The 25,740-nt window shown below is 38.2% G+C and overlaps 1 protein-coding gene across 1 annotated transcript in view; it reads left to right on the plus strand.

Moving 5' to 3' along the window:
* The window catches only part of ASTN1 (astrotactin 1), a 472,084-nt gene that overhangs the window by 146,322 nt on the left and 300,022 nt on the right, over window positions 1–25,740 (plus strand). The window lies entirely within an intron of this gene.

The following is a 25,740-nucleotide window of genomic DNA, read 5'->3' on the forward strand; positions in this document are numbered from 1 at the left end:
TTGTGCTCCCCACCTGCCATAACAATTCTTGGCTGTAGATAGCACAAATATGTTTATTTTCATTTTTCTAAATATGAAACCAAGCTTTATGAATGTTTGTGCTTTGTCCAAAATTGTAAAGGATAGTAGTAGCAAAGCCAGGATTCAAACCCAGATTATTCATTCTAGGACTGTTATGTACCCATCTATCTGTAATTTGACATGCAACATTTTAAACCCATGAGTCCTCATAGTCTTACCAGAAAGAAATGGAGTTCATCTTTATAATATGCATTTTTCACCTTTATGAAATAAGTTGTTGTTAAATCCTCTCTCATCCATCATCCCTCTAAGATGGATGTAGCTTGACTATTTACCAAGTATGAATTATACTAAATTGTGACTAAATCTCTGTTTCATTTTGCAGATCTTAGACCACCATTTTTAACAGAGAGCAGTTATAGGACACTGATTAGTTGGTCCATTGTGGGAAATCATTCACCTAGTTTGCAGCCTGATTCCACTGCAGTACTCACACACTTGTGTGACAGGTGGAATATTGAAATCTTCATTACAGACACCTCTCTGGTTATGGCAGAGTCTAGGCAGCAGAGATCAGGGAATTATGAAATTTTATAGCAAGAAGAGACCTCAGAGAACATCTAGCATATCTTCTTATCTTATAGATGAAGAAGCTTGAGAGATGATGACCACAGATGATGTGTAATCAGTGACAAGTTAGTAGCAAAGCTTGGGCTAGAGCCCAGGTCTCCTGTGTTCTTTCCACGATATGATGCTGAGGCTGTTTTGTTTGGTAAGTTCTTTGCAAGCCAGTGGATAGCCTGGTTTACACCCATATATTTGGGGGGCAGGGAGATAGCTATTTGAAGCTCATTATTTCTCTGCCTAGTGCTGTGTGTCATCTTGGTCAGGCAACTTTCTTATCTTTGCTTGCACTGTTAAAATGGGGAGAGCAATAATTCATGATCTTAGCCTACTATATATTGACCTAGAAATTGAGGTCAGAAAGTCTGGCTTCAAGTCTGACAATTAGTTATTAGCAACATGACCATGGAAAATCACTCTCCATCTCCTGTTCCCATTCATAAAATGGAGATAATACTTGAATTATACACATGGTGATGGTTAGTTGGAGGTGTGGTGTTTGGAAGATTTTTAAAGTGCTATAAAATGTAAGAAGCACACTGCTATAGAAGATAAAGAACTAAGCTTGAAGCCAGGAAAATTTGGGCTCAACACCTTCCTCTTAAAAAAATAAATAAATTTTAAAAGAAAAGACCTTCCTCTTACATATACCAACTATGTGATTATGGATACATTTTTTGGCCTCCCAGTCTTCTAGTCAGCTCCTTAAAGCTCTAAGTTGAAGAGAAGGTGCCAAGATACTTTGTTAGAGTGAATTTCATCATCTGGACATTCCATACCGTGTTTCCCCGATAATAAGACCTATCCCAAAAATAAGCCCTCCCCTTACTGTGTAAGATTCCTCTAAAATAAGCCCTCCCCCAAAAATAAGCCCTATTGAGATTGCTACTGTAGTGAAGGTGATCCCCTGCGCTACATGCTACATTACGGTACCCTCTGTATGCACCGTTCCCCCCCCCCCCATGAAATGCACACTGCGCTCTGAGCTGCATCCAATCAGAGCTGCAGCAGTGAGCGCGTCATCCTGTTCTTCCCCAGTGATTTGCTTATTGAATAAAGGTACATTTTTTTGTTCACATTTACCTGTTTATTAAAATTGCTGTCAATGTTCATTAAAATAAGCCCTCCCCTGAAAATAAGCCCTCTGGTGTTTTTCTGTCCAAAAAAATAATGACAGTGTCTTATTATCGGGGAAACACGGTATATCAGGGACATCATGGAACCAATTTCTATCTCCATACAAGTGTGACAATATGGTTATTCCTAGGGATCTTTTCCTACTTGCTACTTAATAAGAAATAAAAACCTCTGAATTTCCATTCCTCTTCCCACCCAGTGTCCTGTAATCTTGTCTATACAGTACTGAAATGGGATCATAGAAAAGTGAAGTTTGAGGTTCCACTCTGTAATACAAATGCTTATGTGAACAAATGACAGAACCACTCTCTATCAGGATACCCTCCTGCCCCTAAAACATGGGTTAGGGCTAGCTTTTCCATGAAAGGCAACAAAGCTATCCCAAGGACTTGATTGGTACAGGTGGCTAAACTGTGCTTCCCTTGACTAGGTCCCTGGTAGCCTATAATGGTGTAGCCTCTTGGTTACCTAAAGGCATAAAAACTTCGCAAGGCAAGTCTAGTTGGGGCCCTTCAGATTTGGTGGATATCCCAATCACCACAGCTTGCCTACCTTAACAGAGCTCTTTCCATGTAGAGGTCAGAGGGCTCAATCTACCCAAGCTTTAGAATCCTTGTTGAATATCTCTTCCTTACTATCCTAATTAAACTTTTTGTTAACTTTTGAATTAGTCGCTAGAATTTACAATAGGTAGCATTTATGTAGCACATTAAAGTTTGTATAATGCTTTGGATATATAAATTGATCCTCACAATTACTATGGGAGGTAGATTCTATTATCATTTTGTAGATGATGAAACTGAGGCACAGAGAGGTTAAATGACTTGCTCATTCAGCTTGTCAAAGCAGGATTCAAACTCCAGCTTTCCTCACTCCAAAGTCTTGCCTTCTAGTCACCTAGTCAACCTAACTGCCTATGAGTGTGTTATTTAATTCTAATACCAAATTTGAGATACTGGTCTTACCTGTTACTTACCCCTGGGATCACCCCATCTCCTTCACTGCTTAATCTCTCAAAGTCTGTGTGTGGACTTCAACTTCTCCCCTTTTATATGTTGGTCAAAGCTTCCTTCTTGCCTGAGATCTTCAGAATGAAAAGGCTGAGTAATTGTAGGGAGTATTTGTAGAAATTCCAGCTTATCAAAGCTAGTACATATGCAGGGCCATTCAAGAAGGATTTAGCAATATAGAGTAGCTAAGCCTTGTCTTATGTGCTCCCCAGCCTTCTTTTTACCATTGTTTCCTAAATAAAAGCATAACCATCTTTATGCTTGATTCCCTTGCTGGGTCAAACCAAATTTCTTTGACCACTGTTTCTCCCCCACCATGCATATCTTTTTGACTCTGAACTCAAGCTAAGGTTTTGCATCCCTTTGGAAGTATACTAAGCTCAAGGTCATTTCTATCAATACTCATGTCTTTAGGAAAAAGGCAAGAAATAACCAGCTATCTTCATCCAGTAGGGTAAGGACATGAATGCCTAGATACTATCTAATTCCCTAGCCCTCTTGGCTTCTGCTATATCAAGCACTTATACAAATTAGTCTACAGAAAATGGGCCCAAGTTTTCCATTGGCGTGGTCTACTTCATTTCTATAATGTATCCTTCCCTTTGTTTCTTTCCTTCCCATCATTCCAGAGTCCTATCTTCCCCTACTCTGTGATGGACGTACTCCTTGAAATCTATACTTACATGTTGCTAAGGGTTTGGAAGATGGCTCATGGTAGTTGGCCACCACCTTGACTGCCAGTTTGGAATAGAAATAAATAAGTGTGATTTCCCTCTGTGAAAATCTCACAGATGCTTTCTGAAATGGAAGTTAGTGTGTACTGGAGTCTATAGAATGCTTGACTGGATGAAGCTGCTGACTTAAAGGACTGTGAAGTATATTTATTGCTCCCAGGTTCATCAATGGAAGCTAGCTGTGATTCTGGGGCATAAGAAACTCAGTAAATAGGGGTCACTTAAAGGGATAGAGATTGTACCTTAGAGAGAGTACTTGTACCTTAGATTTCATTGATCTAACTCTATATAGCACTTCTATACAGAAATTAGCACTTCTCTGTATCTTATAGTCTTAGAGGGTAACCTAGAGTGAAGGGCAAAATACAACCCTAAGGCCAAATCCAACCAGTTTACCAGTTGTATAACAATAGGAGATGGGCAGGTTTGGCCCTAGGGCCTAGTCTGCTAACCTCTGATCTATGGTATAAAGATGTAAGGTGACTCACCCAGGATAACACAGTCAGCATATGTCAGAGGAAGGGACTTGAATCCAAGTGTAACTGGTTCTGAGATTAACTATCTATTCATTATGGCACAATGCCTCTTAAAGGAAATTTTTGACTAAAAAAAATTACATTTCACCCAGGCTGAAAGTATCACTCGCAGGTCTAATTTCACAACTGCTCCGCCTGGGAAATTTGAAGTGCTTCATGTCCGACCTGGGCTGGTTCATGCCTCCTTAAGCGTTTAGGCAGCCCAGTCCTTCCACCCTACTCTTGAAGGGATGGCTGACTTAATATCATTGACTTTAGTCCACAGAAGCTCAGTGATCCCAAGCTCTACTGGCTTCAGCCATCCTACTAGTGGGGATTACTGGCATGACTTTCCGTTTTCAATTTTTCATTATGTAATATTGCCTTGTGGAACTAAGGATTCCAGAAGCTAGATGGAAGAGGGAGAGGTATTAGAAAGACTAAAGGCCAAAAGATGAAAAGAGGTTTCTGTGTGCGGGAAGGAAAGAATTAAGACCCAAGACTTGGAGAGGGAGGGGCAGTAAGGTATAGTGGAATTAGTGGAAGGCCAGGATTCCAATGCTTACTGTGCTGTGATATTGGCAGTCATTTAACCTCCTTGGGCCTCAGTTTCCTCACATGTAAAATAAGACTGAGGTCATAAATTTAAATATGAAAGGGATGTTAAGTGTCATCTACTTCAGTTTCTTCATTTTTTTCAAAAATCTCAATAATGCTTTTTGTCTTTATATCACAGTCATTTCCAAATAAGTCTTTCCTTAAAACAAAACTGACATAGAGACCATGTTATGACAAAACCCTGGCAGTATGTACAGCCTCCCATACTCATAGTCTCCAACCCCTCCAATAAAATGGGAAGTACATTTTTTCATCTTTTCTCTGTGTCTAAGTATCCTCTCCTTCATTTTGAAAGTGAAGAAAATGAAGCTAATAATGCAGATTTCACAAGGTCACATGGATGGCAGAGCTATGATTCAAAACTTCAAATCCAGAATTCTTTCCATTTCAGATTAGATCAGAGGTGTCACGCTCACTGTGGCCCTACATAGGGCCACATGACTACTCCTTTTCCCCAACTATTTTAGGAGGTTAGAACCATCAGGAAGACTTTCATTAGATGGCTTTGGTGACAGAAAATTATAACCAAGACTTGATCGCCTTGAGTTAATGAAAGACAGAGTTTATGTGAGAAGTTCTCAGAGACAAATGGGGATGCATATTTGTTTTGTAACTTGTTCTTTGTTGATAAGTTGGGTCTGACTCTTCATGACCACTTTTGGGCTTTTCTTGGCTGAGATAGTAGAGCACTTTGCCATTTCCTTCTCCAGCTCATTTTACAGATGAGGAAATTGAGGCAAATAGGGTTAAGTGACTTGCCCAGGGTCACACAGTTAGCACATGTCTGTGGCCAGATTTGAACTCAGGTCCTTCTGATTCCAAGCCTAACATTCTATATACTACACCACCTACCTACCTTATTTTATAACTAGTTCTCTTTTCTATGAGCCCAGTGTCTAGTGACCCATCATTCCAAAGATCAGACAGCTGTCCTAACATCAACTGACTCACTGCAGGGAAATAGCCCCCCAGGACTAAAAACTCTCAAATTAGGATTCTGCTCAGGCAACCCTACACTTCAGAATGGCTTTTCTCATTACAATGTATGAAATGATCCATAAATACATCGTTTCATATTATGGAGTTTAAATATTATTATACATATCCTTCCATGTCAGATTTTATTAAATGCATGCAGTCATCTCAATTTACAAAGGTCACTTGGGTAATAGTTGGAAGTAGAATCAGACATATTTAAAAAATCTTACCAGTACATCTGTATGTCAGATAACACTGTCTTTTTCAAAGACTTTTTATGTTTCTTTGTTTTTCCCCAAGTGAGACTTCAGTGGGTTTGTCATGTGGATGACCTCTTTGCAGAGGCGAGATGAGACTCAGAAGATAGGCTTTGGGAGAGAAGAACAAACCACTTTTGGATAAAATCAAAGCCATTTTGGCCAGCGGCCCCATCCCTCTCTTTGTGCTTATGTTCTGGCTGCTTATTTACCAAATAGGAACATTTTCATCTAAGTAGCTGGGTAGCCAGGATGAACCTTCAGTTAGTCAGCTGCTATCCATGACAGCAGAGAACAGTGCAGGGTGACCTACTTCCAATAGGATTCATGGAAAGCTTTGCTGATTTCCATCAGGCCTAATTTAAATAACCTTCTCATCATGATGAAAAGGGGAGGGGAGACAGTGGGGCTGCTGTCCTTAGTGCTAGGCAATAGCAAGTGATTAACAAGTGGGTATAAATCAATACTCCCAGAAACAGAGGCACCAGCCACAAGCCACATTGTAGAGATCAAATGACCATCAAAAGAGAAAGTACAAATGTCACATTAAAATTCTACAAGGTAAAAAAAAATTCTACAAGGTAACATACCCAGAGGGTCAAGACAGGAAAATGGGGTGTGAGTACAAGAGCCATGGGCTTCAGATTAGAATTATCTGGAGAGAGCAGATCAGGAAGAGGAAGGACAGCAAGATTTCCACAAAGAATTGTTTGCTTTATGAAAAGGATACGACATATCAGTTTTATTTTGTGCTAGGCTACTGATGTTATTTTTCACTTATTCAGTTTCCGTCTTTACTCAGTTCAGCTGAAGACAATGCATTGGTTTTGTCTGTCTCCCTGTTCTTAACTGCTCCATTAGATTGTAAGCTCCTTGAGGACAGGAATGCCTTTTACCTCTTTTTAGATCCCCTTGGCTTAGCCCAGTGTCTGGCACATAGTAAATACTTCATAAATGTTTATTGATTGGTTGACTGATCATGCACTGATGATATAATCTGTGAACTAACTCCTGAGGTCCCTTTCTGCCCTTCAAGCTCTTCTTCCTACACTCAGTTTCAGTGTTTTTTAAATTGGTTCTTAGCTGCTTTGTAAAGAGCCTCTTCTTTCCCTTCCCTTGTCACCTTGTACTTTTCCCTCTACTGGTAGGTAACAATGGGACCTTGGAATATCATAACTCAGCTAGGAGTTTAATGATAATAGGATCATAGATTAAGAGATGAAAGAGGCCTTCAGTGTAATTTAGCCCAACCTTTTTCATTTGACAGTTGAGGTAACTGACTCTTAAGAGAGATGAAGTGATTCGCTCAAGATCACACAGAAATTAAATGGCAGATGCAGGATTTGACCCAGGCCTTATTGTGTGGCCTGTACCAGAGAGTTGCCCTCAAGTTTGTTCCACCTGCCCACCCAGACAAGCTTCTATTTCTCTCAAGCTCCCCACAGGGCACACAGAACATAACTGGCCCCCACAAGGGACCTTTATTCTCTTGGGCACATGCAAAGTAAGATATGCCTTCTCTGGATACATGACAACTAGCCTTGACTTTTAGTGTGTGAGGTGGGTACAGATGCCAGACTTAGAGTTAAGAATACATGAGTTCAAATCCTGCCTCAGATACTTCCTAGTTGTGTGACCGTGGGCAAATCTTCCTCTGTTTCTTCCTCTGAAAATTGGTACTAATAATAGCACCTACACTATGGCATTAATTAAGGATCAAGTGAGATAATATATGTATAGTGCTTTGCAAACCTTAAAATACTATGTAAATTCTAGTTAGCAGGATACACACATCTTACAGCAATAGAAATGAAAATGTCAGGCACCATACACTGTGAGCCCTGGCTACCCTGGTACCTCAAGGTTGGCAAAAATGTAAGAGCCTCAAATGAGATTTTAGCACTAGAAGAGACTTTCAATATGATCTAGTCTAAGCCCTCATTTTATGGATTAGGCCCAGAGAAGTTCAATTATTTGTCAGGTTGATCCAGATAGAAAGGTGCAGGGCAAGTTTTGGACTTTAGGTCCTTCATGTTCAACAACAGCATGATGATTAAAATAGAAAACCAAACAGGATTTTGAAACAATACATTCTACTAGTTGGCGTCCAGCAAAATAGGAGTGGGAGGGGGCATGTCTAAACTGGTCCTGATATCCTTGCCTGATTACTGTTTGTTACTGAAAGAGACCATTGGATATATAAAGCAGCTACAGGACAAGGCTGGAGCTCAGTTTCCCTGTGCCTAATCTCGATTGGAATTTCATGTCCTAAAATAGGAAAGTCAAGAGGGCTGAACATTCCAATCTAAGAACAGCTTATACTTATCTTGGAGGAGAGATTCCAAGGTTTCTAGTAATTTTGCAAAAAGTGAAACATTTTCAATTGCTTTACATTTTGGGGTACCATTGACCTCACTAGTTTGAGTTTTGTAATAATGCTTTGCAGAGATCTAGCCATTAATAAATTTGATCCTAACCACAAACTTTTGAGACAGTTTTTTTTGTTTGTTTCTTTGTGTAAAGTTTACCAAGTGTTATTGTACATGCTGTGGGATTTCATCAGTTTAAGGAACTCTCAGTGAGAAAATTCCCCCTAACAGTCTAGATTGAAACCTGCTCCTCAATTTATAACCTTAGTGAGTTTCCTGGGGTACTTGAGGTGATTTCGTGGTGTTCTGTCTTCCAAGGTCAGCCCTCTACACACTATTATACCTAGGGCAACTGTTATAATCTTCATTTTACAGATTTGGAAGTAATTAGCTCAAAGTTACACAGGTAGTAAATGACTGAGTCAGGACTTGAATATAAAGCCCCTGATAATTGGGTTCTTTTCAGCATACCAGAAAAAAATGAGGAAGAAGAAGCAGCCACTTAAGTGGATGAAGATGGAGATTCAGAGATTGTTAACTGGAAGACACCTTAAAGTTAATTTAGGTGTTTATGGGGGATCTCCATAAGGGTTCCAGTCTCGTTTTGACCTCTAAATGTTCAAACACCTCTCATAAAGGAAAACAGATTTCCTGGCATCATTTTATCCCACTTTCTGTTGACTTTTCTATGGTTCCACAACCACAAATATGGACCATGATATTGGCAAAAGTCGCACATGCATTAACTGGTGCCAGGTTCAGCAGGGCAACTTAACAATAATAACTGTTGTTGTTGTTCATCCTTCATTTTTTTTTTTGCTTTTTGGAGGTCAATTGGGGTTAAGTGACTTGCCTAAGGTCACATGGCTAGTCTTTGTGTTAAGTGTCTGAGGCCAGATTTGAACTAAGGTCCTCCTGATTCCAGGGCTGGTGCTCTATTCCCTGTGCCACCTAGCCGCCCCATCCTTCATTTCTAAAGAGGATCTAAGTGAGACAGAGTTGCCCAAAGTCATCAGCCTCACTCTCTCTTCCAGAGTCATCTAATAATTCCAGTGGGAAGACAAAAGTTAAAATGACCTGGGATGCAGTGGAAGAATTTGGTGTCTTTGATATCTGACCAGGCTCCTCAGTGCCTGCTTCATCCACCTTCATGGCCCATGGAACAAACTGTTCTCTTTGGCCCATTCCAGTGGGGGATGTCTTCATGTGCCGGGGGAGACATTCCCCTAACTCACTGATGGGTTTGAGACCTATTACCCTCAACCTTGCCATGCCCATCTGCTAAGAAGGTTTTATCAAAATAGTGCCTCTGTGAATGCTATACCTTCAACAACAATAACTACTATCATTTATATAGAGCTTTATGTTTTGCAAAGTGTTTTACAAACATCATTTTAGTTTATCCTCACAACCATCCTGGAAGATAACTGCTATTATTGTCCCCATCTTACAGATTTTGAGGCAGACAAAGTTTAAGTAACTTGCTCAGGGTCCTACAGCTAGTAAATATTTGAGACTGGATTTGAACTCAGATCTTTCCTGACTCCAGGCCCAGTGCTCTATCCACCTTGGCATCTGGTTGCTTTCTGATATGCTGATTTTCTAGATGTTGGATCGGATCATTGCAAAATTGTCCTTGTAGATAACCTTGTTGATGGAAATGGAAATTCAGATAACCCAGACTAAATTCATGAAAAAACAAAACAAAATGAAACTCTGTTCTCTCCTAACTCTCTCTTGTCTGTGTCCTTTTGTGCACTCATCCCCTTCATATGTGTTTCATCTGTCCCCCATCTTCCTTCACAGATGGCCGAGACTAATATGCTGCCCTCATTATGTTTATAGAACAAGTTGGGGTCTTTAGAGGCTAAGAATCCTGACACATTAAGGACTTGGTTCACATTTGATACCAGAATAAAGATCTGCAGCATAATTAGTGATCCCCTGCTGTTATTAACTTCTGACTTAGGTGGGTTATTTTATTTTACAAAGGTGTTGGAAGTTAATGCCGCTGTTAATAGTTCTAGTTAGAAGACCATAATGAAAGCCATGTGGGAAACCAGAGATACCATCAATATCTTTCAAACTCTGAACTTAAGGGGGAAAGCTAAACAAAAAAAGAAGAAAGCTAGACAAAGAGTAATGAATACTCCTTCAGAGGTCTATCCTCAGTAAATTCAATGATGGCCTCCATTGTATAGAAGACTTTTTCATTAGCCCAAGTTTTAGAGCACTGGCCTATTTCCACTGGCATTTCAAAATAGCAGAGGCTTGAGCTGAGTTCTTATAATGAGAAGACATTTATTGATTGGGTCAAAAAGGATGGTGAGTGAGGATTCACAAGATGTGAACGAACCTACAAGATGTCTTTGGAATTTCCCTCTTGTATTTTGTCCATGAAGGAAATGAGAATGATTATGCAGAATTTCAGAGGTAGAAGTCAATTAATTTATGGAATTATTAATTGATTTATTGTGACCTATTTAAAAGGAAATTCTCCTGTGAGGGCAAAGTTCAGCTAATCACATTTGCTTTTCACCCATGAATTCATTACACCTTACACATTCATAGGTAGGGTTAGCTATGAGTCACCTATAGTCTCAGTATTGGTATTTCCAGTTAATGACTGAGAGAATGGAATTACTTAGGGGGGTCCTTTGCATTGAGGGAGGGCAGGAACACCCATTTTTGCATACTTTTTTGGAAAGATGATGCCAGGAAGCAGGGAGTGATCATTTAATCATACTTTATTAAGGTACAGAGGATATGTGGACATGAACATGGGGAATGGGGTGGTAGAGGGAGATAGGTTATGGTGGGGAAGGGAAAAGAACAGTGAGGTGGAGGGTCACAGATGGTTATTTATGTAACCCCAGATGGGAGTTTGGAATAATTGGGTAGTATGGACCCCTAGCAGGTAGAATAGTGCTGGTGATGGGGCCTGGGAGGTATGGGATAGAAGTTTGGCTTTTCATTTTTATAGAGTTTTGGTGGTAGTGGATGGGCCAACTCTTATCCATGCCACTTTAGGAGTAGTTCATTAACATTTTCATACCATCTCAAAGTTATCAACGATACCTTACATTTAGTTCATTACTGCTGGTATTCTGCTGGTCTAACTATGAATTATCTGAGGAAATTATCTGAGGCTTACATACTACAGGCAGCTAGCAGTACCAAGCAACCCTTACAATAAGGCCTACCTGGCATCCCTTAATTTAGCACAAAGTCTCAAGTTGTATTAATTTATAAAAGTTTCCAGTGGCTTGTAAGCTGCTCCAATTTAAATGATTCTTGTTTTGGCACACCTTCCCTTATTCAAAAAACTGTCACCTTTTTCTCAAAGTATTATTTTTTTCTTTTCCTTAAATTACATTTTATTAATTTTAATGAATGAAAATCTGCCTTCTCTCTTTCCTACCTCTCATTCCAAGTGAAAAAAAAAACCTTTGTAACAAATATATATAGTCAAGAAAATGAATTTCCTCAATGGGAATAACTTTATCCATGTATATAATATATATTATAAAATACATATTATGTCTAAAATATATGTATCTCTACCTGTATCCTGAGTCCATTACCTTCCTGTCAGGAGGTATGTAGCATATTGCATCATAAGTCCTCTGGAATCATGGCTGGTTATTGAATTGGAGTTTTAAAGTCTTTCAAATCCTAGTATGCATACCTTTGGTTTAGTCTCCCCACTTTGAAAAGGACCAGGTCAATTGCCCAGTGAAGTGGGCTTAGGTCTCCTTAAATTCTGAGTTCTGAGGACATAAGCACCAGAGTGATACCATGGTTCCCCGATAATGACACTGTCTTATTTTTTTTTTTTTGGACAGAAAAACACCAGAGGGCTTATTTTCAGGGGAGGGCTTGTTTTAATGAACATTGACAGCAATTTTAATAAACAGGTAAATGTGAACAAAAAAATGTACCTTTATTCAATAAGCAAATCACTGGGGAAGAACAGGATGACGCGCTCACTGCTGCAGCTCTGATTGGATGCAGCTCAGAGCGCAGCGTGCGTTTCACCCGGGGCGGGGGTGACGGTGCATACAGAAGGTACCATAATGTAGCGTGTAGCGCAGGGGATCCCTTCACTACAGTAGCAATCTCAATAGGGCTTATTTTCGGGGGAGGGCTTATTTTAGAGGAATCTTACACAGTAAGGGGAGGGCTTATTTTCGGGATAGGTCTTATTATCGGGGAAACACGGTAGTTGGGGAAGAGGGTGGGGGAAAAGGAATGGGCATGTCAGGGATGGTGTAACATGGCATCATTATATTTCTAAAAGTGCCAAACCAGATTGTTCAGCCAGTCATCTGTCACATATCTACTGTGATCTAGTTGAAAGAGAGAAAAGTACAAAAAACATTCAAATGAGGATATTTTATAGCAGAAACAAACTTACAATTACTGCTACAGTGGTTACTGAAGCTGGTGGATCACTTGAGCTTGGAAGGTCAGAGCTGCAGCAGGGTAATACCAAAAAATTATCAACACTAAGGATGGCATCAGTATTTGGACCAGGGGAGGGAGTTGGGGAAATCAAGCTTTCTAAGGAGGCCAGGGGTGGGATGGGACAGGTCAAAAATAGAGCAAGTCAAAGCTTTGCTGATCATGAATGGGATCAGACTGTGAGTGACTACAGCTGGGACCAGATAGGGAGGTTAAGTATAAAAGAAAAACAAAAACAGTAAAGAACAAAAAATAGATTACCCCTTCAAAAAAAATCCTATCTATTTCAAGTTTCTCACTTAAATGTTGAGAAATCAGAAGTTCAGAGTGATGAAGGGATTTTTGCAATACGTTACTAGTAGATTCAGAACTGGAACATGCCAAGCTTTTATCTGACTCTCATGGGCTGGGATTCTCATAAAATGTTTAGTCCTGTGAGATTGTGAGAACGTTAGTTTCTGAGTTGGACCAGATGTGCCATAAGTAAATCATTCACAGCTGAAGAATGTTGGCCCTTCAACACAAGAGCTTTTTAGAAGGGGAAAAGGAAAATGAAAAACCATGGGAAATAGATTTTGTTAGTTTGAATCACTAAAAATAAGGGGGAACTTGGATAGATTTGCGTGTGTTTCCCCTGCTCTGTGTCAATATTGGCCTCCTAAAATGAGTTCTGGTAAGGTAGAATCAGGATCTCTATCATCCACTTCTAGGGTGAATATGGAATACTTTCAGGGTTTGGAATAGCTCCGTGATCTGAGCTTTCTCCCAGAGATGTCACCATCCTAGATTAAAAGCACATCTTCTTTACAGATTATTGTTTTTCTCTTATTTTGGTCCCAAACCCTCTGTTTCCTTTACATCAAAATGTTCAAAATTGGTGCGTACAAACACACACACACTCACATACTCACACACAAAGGCATAACACATGATCCCTTCACAACAATGGATTATACAAAACCTATTTATGCTAGCTCTTTTCATGATAGCATGAATATGAAAACTAAAAGTGCATGTGTAGAGGGGTTCTTTTACCGGTAAATGGTTAAACAAATTGTGATACATGAATGTAATGGAATAATATAGTATCAGAAGAAATTAATGAGATGGAAAATGTCCAGGGAAACAAGAAGACCGAAGCAGAGCAAAGTGAACAGAAATAGAGGGTAAAACAAAAAAAAACAAAAAACATTACTACAATCACATTATAAAGAAAAAAAAACTTTGAAAGAATTTAGAATATTGATCAGTGATAAGTCCAAAAGAATTATCATGTCACTTGCCTCCTAACAGAAAGGGGATGAACTTAAAATGTAGAAAGTAATATACATTTGTAAATATAACTGATAGGGAAATTTGTCTTGCTAAACTATGTAGATATGTATTGAAATGTTTGGTTTTGAGGATTTTAAAAACATTCCTCAATGGAGAGGGTAATGAAAATGACAGGTTAATTAAAAATATTAGCTACTAGAAAAATAAAATTGCATTAGAAATAAAGAGATTAAAAAGGTTGCAACACAATCAGGATATCAAGGCAAAAATTACCAAAAAAAGATGATCAAGCTATATAGCCAAAGACACTATTAGTGCTATTATGCTTCAAGGCACCACAGACAATGGGGGGAAATTGCATTAAATATATATTCACCAAATGGTATAGTAGCTAGATTCCTGTTGCTTAGTCAATTAATCAATCAACAAAGAAGGATTTATTATGTACCTTCTGTACGTCAGGATTGGTGATAAGTACCAAGAAGATGGAGCCAAGAAATGAAATACTGGGACAGCTAGGTGGCACAGTGAATAGAGCACCGGCCCTGGAATCAGGATGGCCTGGGTTGAAATCCGGCCTCAGACACTTAACACACACACACAAAACTAGCGGTGTGACCTTGGGCAAGTCACTTAACCCCAACTGTCCTCCCAAAAAAATGCAAAAAAAAATGAAATTAAATACTCCCTACGCTCAAAGAACTGCTTCTAGTAGAGGAGATAACAAATCATATACCTATATGATTGTAAATAGTATTCATAAAAAAGTAAATCTGAGGCATAGTTTTGAGAGGAAAGGTACTAACAGAAGAAGATGGGGAGGAGATTTGGGGAAGGCTTCATATAGAAGATGCAACTTTAGCTGAGTCTTGAAGGAAATAAGAAAATCTAAGGTGGAAATGAAGTTGGAATACATTCCAGGCTTTGGTGAGGAAAGTGGAGAAGCATAGAGAAAAGAAAGGGAATGTCTATGAATAACAGCAAGAAAGGTAGTATCACTAGATTATAGAGTGCAGAAAGGGGAGTGATGTATAATTAGAGTGGGGCCAATTTGTGAGGTGCTTTAACATTTTTTGTTTTGAAAATCCATATTCTTGAGTTTCTGATGAAATTGGGGGTTTCTCAAAGGATTCATCCATTCTTGCTGCTCTAGGATACAGATATATTTGACCTGTCTCTAGTTCTATTATGAGGCTATTGGCTTGTTTGCTTGTGCTAATGTTGGCATTGATGACAAACTCCTTTTTTCTATTGCTCATGGGTGACATTTTATGTAGTTTTGGAGTGGATGAAGTTACTTCTTATATTTTATCATTTAATTTCTTAATCATTAGTTAATTTATTGTTAATTTTAGGGTTGTTTTTATTTATGTTTATTTATTTTGTTGGTATATGGTTGCTGGGCTATTTCCTTGAGCATAGACAATCAGAATGTTATGCCAACTGGTAAATGGAAATGTTAAAGAATACAAACATTTCTCAGCATATCACAGCCTTGTTACAAAAATCAGGTGATAGGGCATATATCACAAAGAAATATAACAAGATAGATGGAATAAGAACCTTATCATCTGAACAATGAATAAAAGAAATATGAGCAAAAATACAAAATTAAAAAATGAAATCCCAAATAACGATTTTGTCAAAAAACATAATAGAAACAATAACAAAACAATATAACAAATCATTTGGCATATAATTTCTCAGAGTAAATTGTATATCTATGAAAGATTATAGTCATAAAATAGAAAAATGTGGTTATACAATTAAAAGATAAGTTAATAAGTAGATTATCCACCTTTAAACAAGTACAAATGAGAAATCTGGAAAAATAGAGGAGAAATAGAGAAACTAGAAAATAAAGCCTATAGAATTGATGAATAAATCTAAGGGGCTTTTTAAAGAATAGCAAAATCAATAAACCATTAGCCAATTTGATCCAGAGAAAGATATAAGAATTAAAATTATTAAAATAAAAAAATAAAGATGAATTTATAAGAGCTAGTGAGGAAAAACATAACGCATTTTCAGAAATTACTATGAACAATAATATAATATTATATACTTAATATGATATATAACATATTAGAATTATATAACATTACATAATTATATAATTTTACTCTGCAAAATAATGTACCAGAAAACTGAGACTTCAAAGGAAATTGATGTCTACAGAAATATGAAAGCCAAGTTATCTAAACAAGAATTAGAGGTGTTAAAGTACCCAATATCAGAATAATAAAGGAAGCCAGCTATAAATAGGCTGACAAAGAAAAACAAACAATGAATTCCAGCCCAAATGGACTTAATGATGATATCAAATATTTAAAGAGCACTTAATTTTAACAAGGGTATGTAAATGACTTGGTAAAAGCAATAATTTGATCAATTTCATTTTTTCACAGCAATATTTGTACACATATGTTTCTGTTGACACCATACTGAGTTAGAAATATCCACTTTTGATCAGATGAAGCTGGTATGCACACCTTTAATTAATTAGTTCTTTAATTAGTTCTGTGATGGTAGAGTTCATAATTTCATGCTATACACATGCCATTGCTCTCTTTTGTTGAGTTTTTGATTTTATGGCTTTTGAGAATGGATATTACTTCAAAGAAATGTGTAAAGGTTGTAACTTTTAAAGAATAGATCTCAATGACTGTTTGAAATATCACAGCACCTGTTGGTATGGGGAATTGAAACATTTCAAGGACCTTCAATTTCATAATCAAACAAGATCAGTTTTATCAAGGCACTAAAGTGTGGTACAAAACAAAGAAAAGAATAAACATGTACAAAAATGCCAAACAAATAAAAGAATAAACAACACCAAGAATTGTAGAACAGTCCAGTTAGTTATCACACCACAAAGACTGTCAGAGGGATGCTAGCAACTGACTGGATTGATACTGGATCCTCTATAGGAGAGGCATAAAACTAAGAATTATGGACCACTAAACTTAAATAGGGATTCCTGTGGGCTTCATATTAACTTAGTTTAAAAATATAGTATCATCTACATTTTATTGTATTTTTATTTGTTTTGTCAAATACTTTCCAATTGCATTTTAATCTGGTTGAGATTTCACTTGAGGGGACTGTGAGCCACACACTTCTGTTTTTGCCACTTTGGCTCTCCTATACAATATATGCTTTGTAAAGTTGGGAGAACAGTGAGAAAACTCTATCATCTATCTATCTATCTATCTATCTATCTATCTATCTATCTATCTATCTATCTATCTATCTATCTATCTATCTATCTATCTATCTATCTATCTAAAACAGCTGCTAATTGTTGCTATGGAGAAAAGAAAAAAAAATTTTGTCACAGAAAAGAATACCAAGACTAGAGTACTGAAACACACATATACATACACACAGACACACACACATATGCATATATACATTTATCTGTTTGTTTATTAATGAAAGTTTCTTTTTCTATTAGGGACATACCAAAACTTTTGTCAGGAGAAGCCCAGATTGGTCTATAGGATCCAAGCATCTTCATTAGGTTATAAAAACATTCAGTCTTCCAAAATGTTTTAACTGTTTTTCACTTCCACTGAATGTCTTGTTTCCATTTAAAGAATCATGAATTATGATAAAATATATTGCTGTACCCAAAAGCAGAATTGTTCCTGAGTTACCAAAATTCCCAAATAGAGATGGAATATTTCAATATAACCTTATACTTCACCACATATCATAAACTTTTAAGAAATTTATCCAAGAGATGAAGATAAACATACTTCAAAAATTTGGGAACTCACCTGATTTGCAACTCATTGAAAACATATGTGCAATATTCAAGATTGGATCTGGAAAAATGTTTGTTAAAGGTATACATAATACCCAACAGAAAGTGTGGTATCATAATAAACAAAGTCTAAGTTCCACGTTTTTGTGAGCTTAGTGGCAGGTGATGAGAACAGAACAATTTATTTCAGGAAAAGGGGGATATATTACATATTTTAAGATTGAAAAGTTATGTTATATTGTATAAGTAAAGGAATTTAGCTATTTTACTTTGTCCCAGCTGTTTGTACACCACTGCATGCTATAGAAACTATTTCAAGAATAAAGCAACACACTAACAGATTAATCTTTTAAGAAAAATATGGGGGCAGCTGGCTGGAGCAGTAAATAGAGCACCAGCCCTGAAGTCAGTAGGACCTGGGTTCAAATGTGATCTCAGACACTTGACACTTAATGAGCTATGTGACTTTGGGCAACTCACAATCTCAATTGCCTTGCCTTTCCTCCTCCAAAAACAAACAAAAAAGATAAACATGACCTTGATGCTCAAATAGGTGATACATAAAGTAAAGAAAGGGAGCTGTGAGACCAGTCTCACTAGTGAAAATTGATGCAAAGTACTTTGAAGTACACAAGGGTACTGCTACAGGAATGGGGGACTGGAATTAGACCTCTGATTTTCCATAGGTGAGGAATTTGCTCTACCAATCAAGATGTGCCCCTTCTTTGCACCTGAGAGTTTTAGAGAATTGCCCTGAGCATTGAAAAGTTAAGTGACTTAGTTAAGGTCCTGTAATTGAACCTAGTTCTTCCTGACCCCAAGGCCAACTCACTATACACAATACCACAATGTCTTTCTACAGAAATATATTCAGAAAATAATTCTCTGGATTCCTGGAATGGGTACTTGGAGGAGTTCAGGGAACCAGTGATAAAACTCATTGAGTTGATTAATAGCTACAACAAGGTTTCAGTTTACAAAATACATCCCCATAACCAGGAGCATTTCTATATTGTATTAGCATAAAATAGGATTGCTGATAATATGAGAAATTCTGTTCAAAATAATTCAAAAATGCATAAATTATCTGGGAGTTAATCGTGACAGAGAAGATTTTTGTGAATACAATTAAGGAATGCTCTAGAGGGAAGCAAAGAGAGATATATAATAGGAGAGCTAGTCACCATTCTTGTTTGACCCATGTTTATATGATAAAAATGACTGCCACCTAAATTAAAATAAATATTTAATGCTGTAATAATAGAATTACTATGGGTGACTATTTAAACTATGAAAAACAATGAAATTCATTTTTAAAAACAAAAGGTCCATAATTTTGAGGGAAATAGTGACAAAACATACCAATGAAAGAGAATAAAATTATCAGACTTCAAATCAAAGGATAAAACAGTAGTTATCAAGTTTGTTTGGAACTGGTTAAAAAAAAAGAAAAGTAGAACAAAATAAACAGGAGACAGGGGCAGCTAGGTGGCACAGTGAATAGAGCACTGGCCCTAGAGTCAGGAGGACCTGAATTCAAATATGACCTCAGACACATCACAAAAACTAGCCGTGTGACCTTGGGCAAGTCATTTAACACCAATTGCCCTCTAAAAAGAAAAAAAATTTAAGCAGGAGACAGAATGAAATACAATTTAGCACAATGGTTTATAAACCCAAGAACATAAATTGCCAGAAGAAAGAATTCAGAGAAATTTGGGAATATCTATATAAACTGACATAGAGAAAAATAAGCAGAATGAGAGGACATACCAGCACAATAATATTCAAAAAGTCCCCCCCAAAAGTTAATTAGTAATGGGGAAAACCAAAACACTGAAGGTTCTATAGAACAGAGAATGAAATAGAGATGTTTTCTCATTGCAGAGAGGTGGTGAGAGGGCTTTTAGGCATAGTAGTAATACATCTTTTCAACTTCTATGTCTGAATCGGACATTTTTAATGGTTTTTCTTCGTCATGAAGGAAGGTACAATGGATGGTAAGAGAAGTAAGGGATAATTATGATGTGAGGACAAAAATTATCTTTAAATTACTTTTTATGCATTATAACACACACAAGTTTCTTGAGAACTTCCTGTTTTTCCATGTGAAATTGGAAGCATGGCCTAATGGTTTTATGAGGAAGAGGAAAGAGAACAGATTAATTACTGTGGGTGATTATTTAAACAATGTAAGATAATAAAATTCATTTTTGTTTATTTATCTATTTTTAAATTTTTTTGAGGGGGGAAAGCAAGATAATTGGGGTTAAGTGACTTGCCCAAGGTCACACACTAGTAAGTATGTCAAGAGTCTGAGATCAAATTTGAACTCAGGTCCTCCTGACTCCAAGGCTGGTGCTCTATTCACTGTGCCACCTACCTGCCCCTATAAAATTCATTGTTAAAAACAAAATGTCCGTGATTTTGAGGGAAATAGTGACAAAACATACAAAGGAAGCAGTATAAAATTATCAGATTTCAAACCAAAGGATAAAATGTGATTCATGTCTCTTGGACTCATCACTGCTACACTGGCCTGCTGTGACTTTGTTCTGGCTATTTACTTGTCTTTGCTTCTAGTGTTCAAGTAGGAGGTAATGGTCTTGGCCCTACTCAAAAGAAATCTCCCAGGAAATCACACACACACACATATGTTTGCTAAGCGACTTTGGAAGTGTGAGGTACTAGATGCAGTGCTGAATAATTACAGAAAGGGCTGAGGTGGCATCCATCGGATGTCAAATAAATCCTGATCTTGGTCCTGTGCTTGTCTGCATCATTTAACTGGTACATTACATGCTCCACTTGGGGCCATGGTTTCCTTTGTTCTTCAGTTAGTAGAGAGGAGGTAATCGAAATGATGGTTTCCAATGCTGAATGGGTAAAGGATTTGAAGACATGTGGCATGTGCTTCCTGAGAAGAATTTCAAATACTTTGATGCACTAGAGAATGTCTACAATTTCTGGGGAAGAGCAAAGATTATGGAATAGCATTGAAATCAGAAAGGAAGGTACCAAAAGGTTCTATTCTTAAATCAGATCATATGCATTCACCTTCCTGGTTTGCATGGTTCTTGAATAGCAATGGGCCTAGGTTGGAGAGGAACAAATAACTAATACAATTCTATACTCTGAATGTGTCACATACTGGCAAATGTAACAGGTTCACCAGGTAGGTTTCCCTAGGCATGTCAAAGCATGGTATGGGACCCAGTACTAGGGCACTGCGGACAAGAAGGAAGAAGCTTAGGCTACCTGAGCTCCCAACTCCCACTGTGGCTTGGGCATCAGCTCCCTGGGCACAGGTCTGCCTGGTAATTGCTTTATATGTTTCTTCTACTGTGGTTCAAGCATGGATTGCCTGAGAGTTGCCTTGGCTAGTATTTAGGCACTGTCACCACCCATAGCTTAGCCTGGGCTGCCTTCTCCCCAAATTGCCTGAGTGTTGATTTACTGTGGGTACTCAATGTTGTTTGCACTCTTAGTCGTTAGCCTACCCTGGTTTGTTTCTGCTTAGAGCCTCTTAGGACCTCGAGAGTCTTTTTGTATAGTCCTAGATTGAATGGAGGAACATTTATGGCTGTTTTCCTTTGGTTTTCTTTATTATTGTTCCTTATGGTATGTTTTAGAGCTTTATTAGGATGTTTGTGAGTGTTCTGGGCTTCTCTAGGTCTTAGCAAGCCACCATTTTCCCAGAGTTTGATTATTTATTTCTATGATGGGATTCAGATGATGCACCACAATGAAAGTGTTCCATATTCACTTAAGCCCTGCCTTCCTCCCTTCTTCTATTTTATTGCTTTTTTTCCCTCCCTCCTTCCTAAGATTGTATCATACCATAGGGAAGTTAGAAGTTTCCCATTGGTCTGTAGGCTAAAATGCACTTTTATGGGGGGGGGGCAAAAAGGAACAAGCGTCATCTATCACACAAACTTGCCTTCCTCAGTGAGTTATACTATGGGAATTGTTTTCTGACTTGTTCTGTGAAGATCGGCTAACTGAGTCACTCCTTTTAATTTGTCCTCATTCTGAAGATGCTGTATAGTGTAGTAGATAGAGAACTGAGTTGGAATTTAGGAAGACCTGACTTCAAATCTTACTTCATCTATTTACTAACATTATGATTCTGGCATGTGACTTAACTTCTCCGTGACTTACTATCCTGTAAAATTAGAAAGTAGGCCTGGGTGATCTCTAAGCTCTGTTTCAATTCAAAACATATAATCCTATTTCTGTGGTGTACAAAGTTTATGGTTTAGAGGAAAGAGCATGTAGGTTAAAATCCTGTTTCTGCCACCAACTAACTATATGTCCTTGGTTTGTTCATATGGAAAATGAAAGAGTTGAATTAGTTGACTTCAAATTTCGCTTTCAGCTCAAAGTCAATAATAGTAAGAACTTCCTATTACCTCCAATGAAGATTTTGTTTAATCTCATATATCAGTTTTTTCCCCTTTTATGGCCTTCAAAATTTCGAAAATCCTCTAATGTTCTTATTTAAGCAACACAACAAACCTATGGACTAGGAGGTATTGGGAGTGTAGTTCTTTACGTTAAGAATGAGAGAAGGTTGAGAGTGAGATAAAATTCAAGTCTTTCTGACTTCTACTCTACCATTCTATCTACTATATCACTCACCCACAGATTAAAAATTGTAGGTTCTTAACAAGAAACCTCTTTTGTATATGTCTTCTTAAGTCAAAGGTCAGTATGTCCAAGACACTAGTGGAAAGACCACTAGTCTATGATCCAAGAGACTAGCATTAGGTTTTCTAGTTCTGCAAATCTTTTCACCTCCCTGGGCCTGTTTCTTTGTTTAAGTTTAGACAAAACTACCACCAATATCCTTTATAGCTCTTAAATATGTTGGTCTCTGACATCAAATGTGTCTTTGTGAATTCTAGGACAAAGCCTATACAAAACAAAACCCTGACACGTAACTTAGCATGGTATTCATAGTATAGAAATCCTTAAGATTTTTTTTTTATAACTGCATTTCAATACATTCAGCTTCCTTTGTAATCATGTGTCATTTTGTTTTGTGCATTTAAAAACATTATTCTGAGAAGTCCATAGACGTCACTAGATTAGTGAAAATGTCTATGATCTAAAAATGATTAAGAGCCCCTTTCATAGGATGAAATCTACTGTAGTGGAAGGAACATTTACTCCAGAGTCAGAGTTGTTCAGTCATTTCCTACTCTTTGTGACCCCATTTGGGGTTTTCTTGGCAAAGATACTGGAGTGGTTTGCCATTTCCTTTTCCAGCTCACTTTACAGGTGAGGAAACTGAGGCAAACAAAGATAAGTAACTTACCCAGGGTCATACAGCTTGCAAGTGTATGAAATCACATTTGAATACAAGAAGAGTCTTCCTGACACCAGGTCTCTTGTCCTATCTACTAGCTACCCCCTAAAGTCAGAGTCTGGTTTCAAACCACACTTCTGATGTTTGCTATCTGTGTGACCACGGGCAAATCACTTAGTCTTCTTGATATTCAGTTTTCTTACATGTAAAATTAGAAGTGAAGACCAGATGGGTTCTGAGGTCCCTTCTAGTTCCAAATCTATGATACTGTATTGGCTTCCATTCATGTGGCATGGCTGTGACTCTTTGTTCTCAAAGACCAAACCAAGAAGTACAAGTTTTGTTGTCTTACCTAGTAATGGCTACAAAGTCTTCTGTCCATATGATAACCTCCCTAAGGTCAGAGTGCCTCAGCACCAGGATGACCACGAGGTTATGACATTTTCAGTCCAAACAGCTCATCAATACTAGGCACCAAATCAGAGAGGATTACCGTGTTTCCCTGATAATAAGACCTATCCCGAAAATAAGCCCTCCCCTTACTGTGTAAGATTCCTCTAAAATAAGCCCTCCCCCGAAAATAAGCCCTATCGAGATTGCTACTGTAGTGAAGGTGATCCCCTGTGCTACACGCTACATTACAGTACCCTCTGTATGCACTGCCCCCCCCCCGTGAAACGCACGCCGCGCTCCGAGCTGCATCCAATCAGAGCTGCAGCAATGAGCGCGTCATCCTGTTCTTCCCCAGTGATTTGCTTGCTGGCGCCATTGAGAGCAGTGCCGTGGAGGAGAGCTGAGGCAGGACAACATAAGCCCTCCCCTGAAAATAAGCCCTCTGGTGTTTTTCTTTCCAAAAAATTTAATAAGACAGTGTCTTATTATCGGGGAAACACGGTATATATTTGAGACTAGGTGTACCATATCTCAGTTGCGTTGAAAGCATAGTTGCTCTGTGTCAGCCCAATGGCATCACTGCTTGGCACAGAAGCTTTGACATGTTGTATGTCTGACCTAGGCTGTTTGCTTCTCCTTTGGCAGTCCAATGGTCCCTCACTCCCAGAAGGTTACCTTTCTTGGTGTTAGACAGCGCAGTCACCCAATCAGCTTCAGCCCTACTGCTGTTTAGAACTCCTAAACTCGATCAATCTACCAGCTTCAGCCTCCCCAGTAGCAAACAATGTTTGTGCTACCATGCCCAGCTCATCAAAGGACTATATTCTTCATTGTTGGAGAGAGCATTCACCCTGACAAGATTGTCCAGCCTTGAAGTTTGGAAGCAGGAATGTTCTTGAAATTCTTTGAGTTTGTCCTGCAGACAATAGATTGTCAGTTAAGTTTTGTAGCTGTTAATGATAATTGTGATGACGACTAATGATGATCCGATGCCTTGAAAGAAGTCATGAAGAATGATGTTAGCACTTCAGCCTGTGTGCCTGCCTGATTCTGATTACTTCTCTCAAATTCTTCACTATCCTGCTGCCTGCACATCATTATCTGCAAGGCTGAAGAGGGGGGAAATTAAGTGGAATTTAAAAAAAAAATTAAAAAAAAACAAAGCAAAACATAATTTTCTTTCTGTCACAGCAAGGTATCAAACTTCTCCGGTGGACTCTGTGGCAATTGCTCACAGAGCAGAAATAACCTGTCAGCCTCCATTCCTCATTCAGTAATCTCCCAGGCATTGGGCCTTAAATGCCAGTTCTCTGCAACAGTAATTACCTCCCCTATCCCTGGTAGTTTCGCTTGGTATGTCCGAGAATAATTACTGTACAAAGTCTCACTCCTGCATTTACAAGGGGGAAAACCATGTATTTGCCACTAGGGATCATTCACATTCAGAACACACTATGGAAAGGACAGCATTAATCATGGGAAAAGGGGGAGAACTGGAGATCTTATTACCTGTTTGTTTTGTTTTTGTTTTTATTTTCCACAGTAGGCAAGAAATGGCTGGGCTTTATACAGAGGTAGATGAGAGGGACAACTTTTGAGAATGCCTTCTATAAGAATGGCAGTTTTACTCATAAGCATACCCTTTGTAACATTATCTCCACCATCATCTTTTCACAATAATATCCCTAATGACATCATCATCATTGTCATCATTATCATCATCATCATCACTAGTTTTCTTTAGTTGGCAAAGTACTTTTCAAGTATTATCTCATTTGATCCTCACAACTACCCTGGAAGGCAGGTGTGATCAATGTGCCCATTTTTTTTGCTTTTTTGGAGGGCAGTTGGAGTTAAGTGATGTGCCCAAAGTCACACGGCTAGTTTTTGTGTTAAGTGTCTGAGGTCGGTTTTGAACTCAAGTCCTCCTGACTCCAGGGCTGGTGCTCTATTCACTGTACCACCTAGCCACCCCCTCAATGTGCCCATTTTGCAGATGAGCAACCTCAGGCAAAGAGAGGCTAAGTGACTTGCCTAGGACACAGTTAAATGTTTGAGTCTACATTTGAACTAAGTCTAGCACTGCGCCCACTACACTATGTATAACAAAAACTCATTGCAACATTTTAAAATCTTGTTGTGATGTTAGGCATAGGATTGACCAAAATGCAGATCCAGTGTTTAGAAACAGCATGAACTAGTGCTTCAGGTCCAGGATTGTTAACATTCCCATGAATTAGTCTGTTTACTGTCAATATATATCCA

This window comes from Petaurus breviceps, unplaced genomic scaffold, assembly GCF_028583685.1.
Source record: "Petaurus breviceps papuanus isolate PSGF00001 unplaced genomic scaffold, PetGlider_PUasm1.0 90692, whole genome shotgun sequence".
NCBI lineage: Eukaryota > Metazoa > Chordata > Mammalia > Diprotodontia > Petauridae > Petaurus > Petaurus breviceps.